Source organism: Dama dama, chromosome 18 (genome assembly GCF_033118175.1).
Source record: "Dama dama isolate Ldn47 chromosome 18, ASM3311817v1, whole genome shotgun sequence".
Lineage (NCBI taxonomy): Eukaryota > Metazoa > Chordata > Mammalia > Artiodactyla > Cervidae > Dama > Dama dama.
In genome coordinates, this window is record NC_083698.1 from 4,045,106 (window position 1) to 4,058,253 (window position 13,148).

The following is a 13,148-nucleotide window of genomic DNA, read 5'->3' on the forward strand; positions in this document are numbered from 1 at the left end:
CCCTATCACCTCATTGCAAATAGATGGGGAAACAGTGGAAACAGTGTCAGACTTTATTTTTCTGGGCTCCAAAATCACTGCAGATGGTGATTGCAGCCATGAAATTAAAAGACACTTACTCCTTGGAAGGAAAGTTATGACCAACCTAGACAGCATATTAAAAAGCAGAGACATTACTTTGCCAACAAATGTCCATCTAGCCAAGGCTATGGTTTTTCCAGTGGTCATGTATGGATGTGAGAGTTGGACTATAAAGAAAGCTGAGTGCAGAAGAATTGATGCTTTTGAACTGTGGTGTTGGAGAAGACTCTTGAGAGTCCCTTGGATTGCAAGGAGCTTCAACCAATCCATCCTAAAGGAGATCAGTCCTGGGTGTTCATTGGAAGGACTGATGTTGAAGCTGAAACTCCAATACTTTAGCCACCTGATGCGAAGAGCTGACTCATTGGAAAACACCCTGATGCTGGGAAAGATTGAGGGCAGGAGGAGAAGGGGATGACAGAGGATGAGATGGCTGGATGGCATCACTGACTCAATGGACATGGGCTTGGGTGGACTCCGGGAGTTGGTGATGGACAGGGAGGCCTGGTGTGCTGCAGTTCATGGGGTCGCAAAGAGTCGGATACGACTGAGTGACTGAACTGAACTGAACTGAACTGAACTGATGCTTACTGACCTTTAATATCTGGTAGATACAGTATTAGTTTATTTAATAAGAATGCCCAAGCCAAATTAAAATTTTGTGTCTGCATTGTATTTTATACTGACAACTCTGAAGACATACTTATTTTTATTAAGCCAACAATAATGAACTAAGTTATGTGGCCTTGGGAAGTATTTTGGTGGATTCCTATATTACTGGACATTTTTTAAATGTTTGATTTATATGCACTTCTTTTACTCTAAGTCAATTTAGAATAGAACTGCTTTATCCATTTGGTAATATTATCTAGAGGTAACAAAATATCATATATCATGTATGTGTGTGTGAAAAGAAAAAAGAATGTATAAATGTATGACATACATATATAAATATATAGACAGATGCAAATAGATATTGAAGGGATTTTTTTCTAAGATTTTAGTCATAATTCAGATATAATTACAGAACTCATTAATTATATGTATTTACATTTTGTCTCATTTGTTTTAAATTGAAATTATGTTTCTGGCCAGTGGACCAGTCAATGTTTCAATATGTTCAATATTATTCAGTATGCTCAGTGTGTTCAATATGAGCTCTAAAGCTTTTCCCCAATATTTGTGGGGGTGACTTCAGTGTTTGGTTTTGGTTTTGGTTTTCTTGACAAATAATATTTTGGAAGCTATGGCTTTAGCTCTAGGTGGTTTTTTGGTCAACTAAGATGTTAAGGAAAGTTATGACCAACGTAGATAGCATATTAAAAAGCAGAGACATTACTTTGCCAACAAAGGTCCGTCTGGTCAAGACTATGGTTTTTCCAGTGGTCATGTATGGATGTGAGAGTTGGTCTGTGAAGAAAGCTGAGCGCCAAAAAATTAATGCTTTTGAACTGTGGTGTTGGAGAAGACTCTTGAGTCCGTTGGACTGCAAGGAGATCCAACCAGTCCATCCTAAAGGAGATAAGTCCTGGGTATTCATTGGAAGGACTGATGCTGAAGCTGAAACTTCGATACTTTGGCCACCTCATACGAAGAGTTGACTCATTGGAAAAGACCCTGATGCTGGGAGGGACTGGGGGCAGGAGGAGAAGGGGATGACAGAGGATGAGATGGCTGGATGGCATCACCGACTCAATGGGCATGAGTTTGAGTAAACTCCAGGTGTTGGTGATGTACAGGGAGGCCTGGCGTGATGCGATTCATGGGGCCGCAAAGAGTCGGACACGACTGAGAGACTGAACTGAAGTGAACTGAAGTGAAGATGTTAAGGCAAGGTGCCTTTCTGATGGGAGCCTGAGTTATTATTATACCTCAGATAGTTACATTTCAAAAAGATGGATCTCAGGTCCTTGAGAAGACAGTTCTGAGTGACACAAGTTGTGGAACTCAAAGCAAGAGAGTAAGGTTACAAACTTTCTAATATAGCTGCTCTAAAAGGAATTTTAGGGAAATATTTGCCTATTTCCAGTGCTTTTACTCTGACACACACTAAATTCTCCTGGCAGCACTGTGCTTCTTCAAGAAGACATTTTGAAAGAACTAAAGACCTGTTTGTGGAAGGTGTGAATTTTAATTTTTTTCTAAGTCTGATATTTGATCATTAATTTTATTAAAGGAATATTTAGGTGAACCATGATTTTCCTTTTGCTTAATTTGATTCTCCCATAGGTATCAATAACATATTTGTCTAGGGTAAGAGCTCTCTAAAAATCCTTTTAAGTATAAAAACTTTCTCAGTTCCAGGATCTGTCATGTAGCCACTGGGAGCTCAGAATCACCAGAGGAATACCAGTTTCAAAATGTGGTTCAGATCCAGTAAACCTTTTTGTTACCACATCCTTTCCAGATTCTTAGACAGCAATATTATAGAAATGAATTTATCATTTCCACAAGACTCTTGGGCTAGCAAAACTTTGTTTAAGAGATAGCTTGTTCACAAGAGAGAAAGTGTGATAAAAAGGTGCCAGCTCCCAAAGCAGAAGGGGCTTCTCTAACAAAAAGGGGCTTTTATCTCATCAGCAATGATTATTTCCTTGTCAAACTTATTTGATCAACAGCAGGTGGCTCCATGCGGGTTACCAGGAATAAGGAGGGCTTCTGTGAGTTGAAAGGAGTGTATGTGAATTTTTCCCAAGAAAGCACAGGAGCAGATAAGGTTAAAATTTGTGGTTGAGCCCTTTGACTTGTGGCAACCAGGTATACACATCAGGGTAACAGAGATAAAGTTAATCTTTTACTCCTTGGAGCCCGGTTTTTGTCTCTGGGACTCAGGCCCCCAGGGCCTTTGTTCTTTCGTTTGCAAGTCCTGTTTTGCCTAAGGCTGTCCCCTATGACTCACCCCATCCTTCTCCAAAACAGCTGCATTCCTGTCCTCCCGTCTCATTGTTATGGCCTATCAGTAGATGAAGAGTTATCCTCAAAAGGGTACAACAGAGGCAGCCCCATGACCTAAAGTCACTCCCAAAGGCAGTTGTGAAAAAAAGAAGCCAAGTGGCCATGGGTAGCCAAGGCACCTAGAAAGGATGCCTCCCAGATTTAGGGGTCTGGGGGCTGGTGACAGTGAGCAGGAGAGGATCTCAGGGGTGCAGTCTGACATGCCGCCTGCAGATGCAGGTCACAGCCTGTGCCCCTGCGTGGTGGAAAATCAGGGAGACAATTCTTACTATTTCCAGGCCAAGTTCTCAAGCTACCCTTGGGAGGAAATGGTTCTACTGTAAAAACATTCTTCAGTAAAATCAAAAAAAAAAAAAGAAAAGAAAAGTGAAGTGAAGCTGAAAGTTGCTCAGTCTTGTCTGACTCTTTGTGACCCCATGGACTGTATAGGGGACTGAATTCTCCAGGCCAGAATACGGGAGTGGGTAACTGGGTAGCCATTCCCTTCTCCAGGGGATCTTTCCAACCCAGGGGTCAAACCCAGGCCTTCCACATTGCAGGCAGATTCTTTACCAGCTGAGCCAAAGGGAAGCCTGAGAATGCTGGAGTGGGTAGCCTAGCCTTTCACAGTGGGTCTTCCTGACCCAGGAATTGAACCGGGGTCTCCTGCATTGCAGGCAGATTCTTTACCAACTGAGCTATCAGGGAAGCCCTGGGTCTATGATATAGATATTCAAATCAAAGTCACCCAAGAGTCAGAATACCCAAAGAACTGCTTCCTACCTCATCTGTCAGGAGCAATGGGCTGACTGGAGATGTTTGGTCCTTGCAGAATAACGTAGGGCCGTGACACTAGTAACAGTGAAACTGGAGGGAAGGAAGCGGGACACAACCTTTGAAAGAATGACATAGACCAAGGACATAACATAGACTGATCAGAACCAAATAGGTCCAAGATGGCAGATAAGTTGACTTCTGCTAGACTTTGAGCCTCATTATATGCTCACCACAACACGTCAGCATGCTAAATGATACATTCTTAGGCACCATGGCAGTTCTGAGGCTAACCATCAAAGACCAAAAAGTGGGCAGCAGCCAATTTCTTGAAATCTCCGCTCCTTCCCCAAAAGAGTTGGAATAATCCTCCCACTCATTTAGTTTATGAAGTTACTGTCAACTACAAGTTGGTGCTTGCCAAGGGTATTTGCTATCTGCCTCTGCAGATATTGACTTCTGTGCTGCTGCAGCTGCTGACCTTAGACATGGCTTGAAGGAAGTCACGGTGGAGAATGAGGCACTTTGTGCTCCAGGGAAACTTTTGGAACAGGTCTTTAGACAGTTAGATATTTTCAGGAACTGATTTTGTGATCCTAATTCTTGAAAAATTATCTAAAAAGCTGTCTTAAAAAAAGCACAAAATCCCTTCATGGTGACATCAGCTCCTGGTGACTAGCAGAAAACTTTTTGTAAAATAAATGCTTGATGGCATTGAACTCCCCCTTTACCAAAATCATATATAGTGAACTTCACCTACTATTTCTTTGCAGCAGAGCAGTTTCTCAGAACTATCTGAGGTGCAGAGTCTTCAGAATCTTCTGGGCTGCAGTCCTCATTTTACCCCAAATAAAGTAACTCACAACTCTCACATTGTGTATCTTGTGTTAGTCAACAATACCTAGTCCATAAGAACTAACCAGTTCATATTTTGTGGCCACTCTCTCCTTGAAGATAGCCACACTCTGTCTGTGGAGTGTATTTCTCCCTAAATAAACCCCCTTCTTACCTATCACTTTGTTTCTCACTGGTTCTTTCTGTAGTGAGACATCAAGAACCTGAGCTTCATTAAGTCCTGAAATCAGGTGTGTGATCTCAGTTGGAAGGCCATAGGTTTGGGCTGGGTTCAAGTCCCAATCTGAGTTACATGGCTTCAGCAGCCTGTCTTTATTTAAAATTTGGATATTTAGTCACTGAAGTGAATCTGGCAAACATCAAGTTAAATCTCAGAGACAGAGTTCTGGGTGAACTAGAAAAGCACAGCTTTATTGCTTTGCCAGGCAAAGGGGGGCACAGCCAATTAATACCCTCGAAACTGTGTGTTCTTGCATGGAGTGGATAAGGAGGAGTCTTGCAGTAATGGTTCAAAGAAAGTGTGATTGAGCTTTAAAATCCTACTCAGCCAGTGTAGGAATCTGAAACCTCAGTCTTGTTTTCAATAAACATCTTGCTCCATTAACCTAAAGCTATACCCACGGGAAATAGATGGGGAAACAGTGGAAACAGTGTCAGACTTTATTTTGGGGGGCTCCAAAATCACTGCAGATGGTGATTGCAGCCATGAAATTAAAAGATACTTAGTCCTTGGAAGGAAAGTTATGACCAACCTAGACAGCATATTAAAGAGCAGAAACATTACTTTGCCAACAAAGGTCCATCTAGCCAAGGCTATGGTTTTTCCAGTGGTCATGTATGGATGTGAGAGTTGGACTATAAAGAAAGCTGAGCACAGAAGAATTGATGCTTTTGAACTGTGGTGTTGGAGAAGACCCTTGAGAGTCCCTTGGACTGCAAGGAGATTCAACCAATCCATCCTAAAGGAGATCAGTCCTGGGTGTTCATTGGAAGGACTGATGTTGAAGCTGAAACTCCAATACTTTGGCCACCTCATGCAAAGAGTTGACTCATTGGAAAAGACCCTGATGCTGGGAGGGATTGGGGGCAGGAGGAGAAGAGGATGACAGAGGATGAGATGGCTGGATGGCATCACCGACTCAATGGACATGGGTTTGGGTAAACTCTGGGAGTTGGTGATGGACAGGGAGGCCTGGCGTGCTGAGTTTCATGGGGTCACAAAGAGTCTGACACAACTGAGTGACTGAACTGAACTGAACTGATACCCATGGTTCCTAACTTTCAGAGGAAGGCGTCCTTCGTTTGGCATTGGTGCACAGAGAGCCAAGATTTTTGGCAACCTGACCTTTCCTGGTTCCAAATGCAGGTTCAAATAGTTGTTAATCAGAGAAGGAAGGGGATGCAGAGACAAGGGAGGAAGAGTCAAGAGACAATGCTGCAGCCTCAGAGCAGGTCCGCCAAGATCATAAAATGCCCAGATACAGGACAGGACAGCCATTAACTCCTGGCCCTCATATCTGAAGGAAAAACAACAGGTAGACCACCAGTTTTTGGCGCATATCTCATCCTTTGTAAAATGGCCGGAGGGCATGAAAAAGAGTGGCAACTTAATCTGAGGATCAAGAAGTCATAAAGATGTTAAGTTAAACATTGTGACCTTTCTAGATTGACTAGAAATGACATATTTTAAGGACAGAGCCAACTAAAACTGTACAGATCAATACTGGTAAGGGTAGCAAAACATCTCAAAGATATTGTGTGCATCCCTTGACCTGCCAGGAGGACCTGCTCTGGTCCTTCTCTGATTAACAACTATTTGAACCTGCATTTGGAACTAGGAAAGGTCAGGTTTCCAAAAATCTTGGCTCTCTGTGCACCAATGCCAAACAGAAATATGGAGACAGTTGTGGAGAAAGAAAGGATGTCTTTATTACTTTGTCAGGCTAAGGAGAACAGTAGGTGCTTGCCTCAAGAACTATGGTGTGTAGGGAAAGGTTATATCATCAAGCGGGAGTATGTGATAAGGATCAAGGCATTAACAGTCTATTCTTTCTTCTGCATAGTTTCAAAAGGGGTAGCTGACAGGATGAGGGTGTGTGCAGGGCCCTCCCTCTCCTAATTGTTATGAGCCTCTGCGGTCCTTTAATCTTGCCTCAGGTGGTTTCCTTGCTGTTCCTCCTTTGATTAGCAACTGTTCTGCCATTTAGAACTGAGAGAAGGTCACAGGGAGGCTAGAGTCTTGCCTACAAGAAACGAGGGACCAAAAGACCTCCATGCACAGAAGTCCCACAGGGCCCTGCTGGCATCAGTCATGAAGACTATTTTCTGTAATCAAGAAATGCGGGACACAGAAAGGCTTTTGGGCCCAGGATCCCTACAAGGCCCTCCACAGTTTTTATGTTTTATATCATCAACATAAAAGTACTGCACTAATTATGATTTTCAACACATTGAATTAATATATTATTTATCTTGATTACTGAGCTTATTGTTACCCTCTTAAGACTCTGCCCAAGTTGAGTGCTATAGGGGAGTAAAAATGTTCTCTTCTGCTCTTCCAGGTTCTGTGGCTAATCTAAAAATTAAATTGATGTAAGACAGATTAACAGGAAAGGGAAAAAAAAAAATTGAGTTATGCACGTATGTACAGGAGCCCAAAAAGATCTGAGACTCAAAAGGCCAACAGACCACTGAGGCTCAGGTAGCTTTTGGAGCTAAGGAAATGGGCAGGGGTCTGGGGCTTCACAGGGGGAAGGTGTTCCAGAAGGTGGGAAGAGGAAGCGTTTGGTGAGCAAAGATAAGTCTCTGACTGCTCTGGTGATATCTCTTCCTGGTAAGTCCCCTTGTCTAATATAAATCTCCTATACAAATGTAGATTTCTCTTCCAGTCAGGTCCCTCAGTCATGTCCAGCTCTTTGCAACCCCATGGACTGCAGGATGCTAGGCTTCCCTGTCCATCACCAACTCCTGGGCCTTGCTCAAACTCATGTCCACAGAGTCAGTGATGCCATCCAACCATCTCATCCTCTATCATTCCTTTCTCTTCCTGCCCTCAATCTTTCCCAGCATCAGGGTCTTTTCCAGAGAATCGGTTCTTTGCTTCAAGTGGCCAAAGTATTGAAGCTTCAGCTTCAGCTTCCAATGAATATCCAGGACTGATCTCCTTTAGAATTGACTGTCTGATCTCCTTGCAGTCCAAGGGACTCTCAAGAGTCTTCTCCAACACCACAGTTCAAAAGCATCAATTCTTCAGTGCCCAACTTTCCTTTTCATCCAACTCTCACATCCATACATGACTACTGTTAAGAACCATAGCTTTGAATAGACAGACCTTTGTTGGCAAAGTAATGTCTCTGCTTTTTAATATGCTGTCTAGGTTTGTCATAGCTTTTCTTCTAAGGAGCAAGCATCTTTTAATTTCTTGGCTGCAGTCACTATCTACAGTGATTTTGGAGCCCAAAAAAATAGTCTCTCACTGTTTCCATTGTTTCCCCATCTATTTGCCATGAAGTGATATGACTGGATGCTATGATCTTGGTTTTTTAAATGTTGAGTTTTAAGCCAGCTTTTTCACTCTCCTCTTTCACTCTCATCAAGAGGCTCTTTAGTTCTTCTTTGCTTTCTGCCATAAGGGTGGTGTCATCTTTGTATCTAAGGTTATTGATATTTCTCCTGGCAATCTTGATTCCAGCTTGCACTTCATGCAGCCTGGCATTTTGCATGATGTATTTTGCATATAAGTTAAATAAGCAGGGTGACAATATACAGCCTTGACACACTCCTTTCCCGATTTGGAACCAGTCTGTTGTTCCATGTACGTTTCTAACTTTTGCTTCTTGACCTACATACAGATTTCTTAGGAGACAGGTAAGGTGGTTCAGTATTCCCATCTCTTTCAGAATTTTCCACAGTTTGTTGTGATCCACACAGTCAAAGACTTTGGCGTAGTCAATAAAGCAAAAGTAGATGTTTTTCTGGAACTCTTTTGCTTTTTCAATGATCTAACAGATGTTGGCAATTTGATCTCTTGTTCCTCTGGCTTTTCTAAATCCAGCTTGAACATCTGGAAGCTCTTGGTTCACGTACTGTTGAAGCCTAAATTGGAGAATTTTCAGCATTACTTTACTAACATGTGAGATGGGTGCAATTGTGCAATAGTTTAAACAATTCTCTCTCTTCCAACTGGGCTAATTCAGGCTTCACAGAGGAAGCATGTGGAAATCAGCATGGGACAGAGCTCCTTCCTGCCAGGGAGGTTCCCGCTGACTGTGGCTCTTAAGGGACCCATGAGAGATCAGGCCCCTCTTCCCAGAGGTACTCTGACCATGTGCCCCATCACTCCTGGCCCTCCTGGGGCAGTAGAGCTGAATCAGGTCCTCCTTAGTTCTGAGCCTGACCTGTGCCACCAGCCTGGCCACCTCCAGCTGACCACAAACTACTGCTGCGTCCCCAGGATGGAGCTCACAAACGGGTAACTTCTACCTTCTTTTCAGAGCTTCTCCAGCATCTCCAGTTGCTCACAATAATCCTTATGCCAAAGAGGCATATTTGGAGGTTGCATATCCTCCTCCCTTTCAAAGACCCCCTTGCCTCACTCTAACCCCATCCCCCTTACTGAAGATTACTCTTTGGCAAGAAGGAACTTGTACCAACATAAAGAGAGGGGATGCAAGGTACCAGAGTGAGCAAATAAAGGATTAGTAACAATGTGAATACATCTAAAATTGTTGATTATAAGGACTATAATAAAGTTACTATTTATTTATATAATATTAAAGATTTTTTTTTTAACGTGGACCATTTTTTAAAGTTTTTATTGAATTTGTTGCTTCTGTTTTATGTTTGGGTTCTTTTGGCCACAAGGCCTGTGTCATCTTAGCTCCCTGACCAGGGATCAGATCTGCACCTCCTGCATTGGAAAGCAAAGTCAAAACCTTTGGCCCCCCAGAGAAGTCCTTAGAGTCAATATTTAGAAAAAGATTAAAAGCAAAGTAGTATTAAAATACTGTACCATACTGATATGAAAGATATGAAATGATTTTGGGGATATTGCTTCACTTTAAATTGAATCTATTAGGTCAAGATTGTTTAAGTCTAAACCATTGTAAGAATGTATAAGAAATAAAAGCTTGAAGAGGTCCATTGTCAAGACAAAGTAGCTAGTTCTGAGTGGAAAAGTACTAACAGCTAAACTTGTGGATATAATAAAGTTGAGGCCTGGACTCTAGATAAAGTTAGGGTTGGGATACGGAGATCAAACTGGATCCTAAAGAGATAGGACTCCACCCACTGCCTGTGCCCTGGCTCTAAACTTGCCTAACAACTTGCGGACATGACATGTTCATGCACTTGGAGGGTCCCTAAGCAAACTGGATGTTTCGGGAAGGGATCCACTAGCAAGAAAGTCTCAGCTGAAAAATGCGGATGTAACTTGTGAAGGGAGAAAGAAAGATACCCTATGAGGAAATAATGAAACTTAGGCAATGCCTGGGAAGATTGTATACCCCATAGTACTCAGCCAAGGAGGATCTGTGGGATGGGACCTGTGTTTTAGGGAATAAATTGCTTGTTGTAAGCGTCCTGAGTGTGCCTGTCCACCAGGCAGACAATATTGCAAGACCATCATTAAAAGTCTCACTTTCACTGTGATTCGTGTCTCTGAGTCCCTTCCTTGGTTTTGAGCTGGTTGAGTGTGTTTCTCGCAGAATGAAAATAAAAGAGCAGTAGAAAGAAATAAAAGGTGTGGCAGGGGTGAAGAGATGAAAACTGATTAATTAAAGACAGGAAGGAAAGCAAAGAAGCACAGGAAACAGATAGAAGATGGAAAATAACGTTAAAATCCAAGGAAGATGAACCCCTCTGGGAGGCTCTGCCATGGAACACGACCGGTGCCTGTGTTAGGGGCTCCGTGAGGGCACATCTGCATTCTATCGCTGCATCACCAGTCATCACAATCGTAATGGAAGAACACCCACATGCCACCTCCCTGTTGCTGCTGGTGGGCCTAGAGTCTGGGCCTGGCGTACACAGGTTCTCCGCTCAGGGTCTCACCAGGCTAAAACCCTGGTGTCAGCCAGAGACAGGACTCACCTGAGGCTCGGGGCCTTCCAGATCACTGCTTGGTTGCAACACTCTTTTCCTTGCTACTGTAGAACTAAGGCCCCGGTGCCTTCTTTTTTTAAATTATTTTTTATTGGAGTACAGTTGCTTTTCCATGTTTCGTTAGTTTCTGCTGTATAGGAGGTGAATCAGTTACACATGCACATGTATCCCCCCGTTTTCAGACTTCCTTTCCGTTCAGGTCACCACAGGGAACTGAGTGGAGTTCCTGAGCCCCGCAGAAGGCTCTCCTTGGTTCTCCTTTCCCTACACAGTGTCATAGTGCATGGTGTCAGCCCCAGTCTCTCTCGGTCCACCCGGCTCCTCCTTCCCCCTTGGTGTCCACACACGTGTTCTCTACAGCTCTGTGTTTCTGCCTGGCAGATACGTCCATCTGTGTCAGTGTCCTACATTCTATATGTTAACATTAATATACAACATTTGTTCTCCTCTTGCTCACTAACTTCAGTCAGTATGACAGTTTGTAGGTCCATCCATGTCTCTGCAAATTGCACTCTTTCATTTCTCTTTTTACAGCTGAGTAATATTTCATTGCCTACATGTACCACATCTTTGTCCATTCCTATGCTGATGGACACTTAGGCTTCTTCCATGTCCTGGTTATGAGCACCACCCATAAGAGGTAAAACTACTATATATAAAATAAAGGTTACAGAATGTGATATACAGCATGAGGAACATAACCAACATTTTAGGGTAACTTTATATGGATCATAATCTATAAAAACATTTTAGAAATCTATAAAAATATGTGATCCTCTGCCTTCAACTTCTTTAAATTTGCATGTTTTTGAGGTTCACCCCTGTTACACCATGTATCACTACTTCATTCTTTTTAATTACTGGATGGTATTCAGAACATTTCCTTCACCTATGCATCAATTGATGAACATTTGTATTGCTTTTACCTTTTAGCTATTATGAATAATCCTGTTATGAACATTCACAGGCAAGTCTTTTTATGAATATATATTGTGTTCCCCCACTTTAGGAAGATATTTAAGAGTGAAATTTCTTAGCAATCTGGTAAATTACCAAAAAAAAAAAAAAATTCTCAAACTTTCTGAACCTCTGCTTATTTATCCAAGATTGGAGGTATATTAAATTATCAAGTATTGTGTCTCAATTAGTTAAGATGGGGAATAAAACCTGCCCCGTGGCTAACATGACTTCAGACCCACTGCTTTATAAACACAGGGGCATGTGTCACATGACAGATTTAAATTTTTCCGTGTTAATTTATAACTGTTTTAGTAATAGGCATTCATTCCATCATTCTGCAGGATGTAATCTACTTGTTCAATTAACATAAAATCATAAACATTTTCAAGGTTGCTATTTATTCTTGTAAATTGCTGCTTAAAATTCCAGTGAATAAGCATGATATGTATTTATGTAATCATTCAACTATAGATGAGAAATTCATCTCTCTTAAACATTATGAAAAGAATGCTTCCAATATCATCTTTGTGCAAACAGCTTTCCCATGGTTTTGGACAATTTCCTTAGGGGAAAAAGCATCCAAATGCAGTTTCTGAGTTAGAATAAATGTGCACTTAATGGCTTTTGACCCACACGGCCAAATTGCTTTCCAAAGGCCAATTCCCATTTGTTCCTGCTGCCGGCAGCGTACAGATGTCAGCGTCATCACCCCCTTCCCACACGAAGTATTGCCTTTTCCAAGCATGGCTACTTACAGTTCTCGTTTTTCTAAACCACAACAAATCAGTGTAGAAAAACAATCCGAGGTCTGTCTCCTTTGCCTAATATTTGTAGGGGACATCCCTGGTCAGTGATTAAGACTCAATGCTTCCCATACAGGGTGTGAGGGTAGATCCCTGATCAGTCAGGGAATTAAGATCCCACATGCTCTGCAGTGCAGCCAACACACACACACACACACACACACACACACACACACACAGAGGAAATTTTTATAAAACCCACAGCTACCTTCTGGTTCTTAGCTCTCAAAAGGGCACATTTTCTTAGAAAACTTCAGGTTCTTTCTTAGATAAATCTTTTCTTCTTCTTTGCTCCATCCTTCTCTCCTCTTCATTCTGAACAGACTTGCATCTCAGATTGAAATCAACTACTCAGCTACCATCTTATCTTCCCAATCAGAGAGATCTTCCCAGACATCTACTCAAGAAGGAAAGGATGTACTCAGGAATAAAATAACCAGAAGAGAAGCAGTGTCCATACACTCTTCAGGATGCTAAGCTGACATCAGGCACACTGCTTCCTAAAGTTTGAGTCCCACATTGGTGATGGCTGTCCTGGAGCCACAGGAAGTGACAGTCTCTGATCAAGGCAGCTCCTTGATGTGGGTTTCAAGAACTCCAGCTCTATGGCTATTTTTAAAGGCCACTGCAACAACTCAT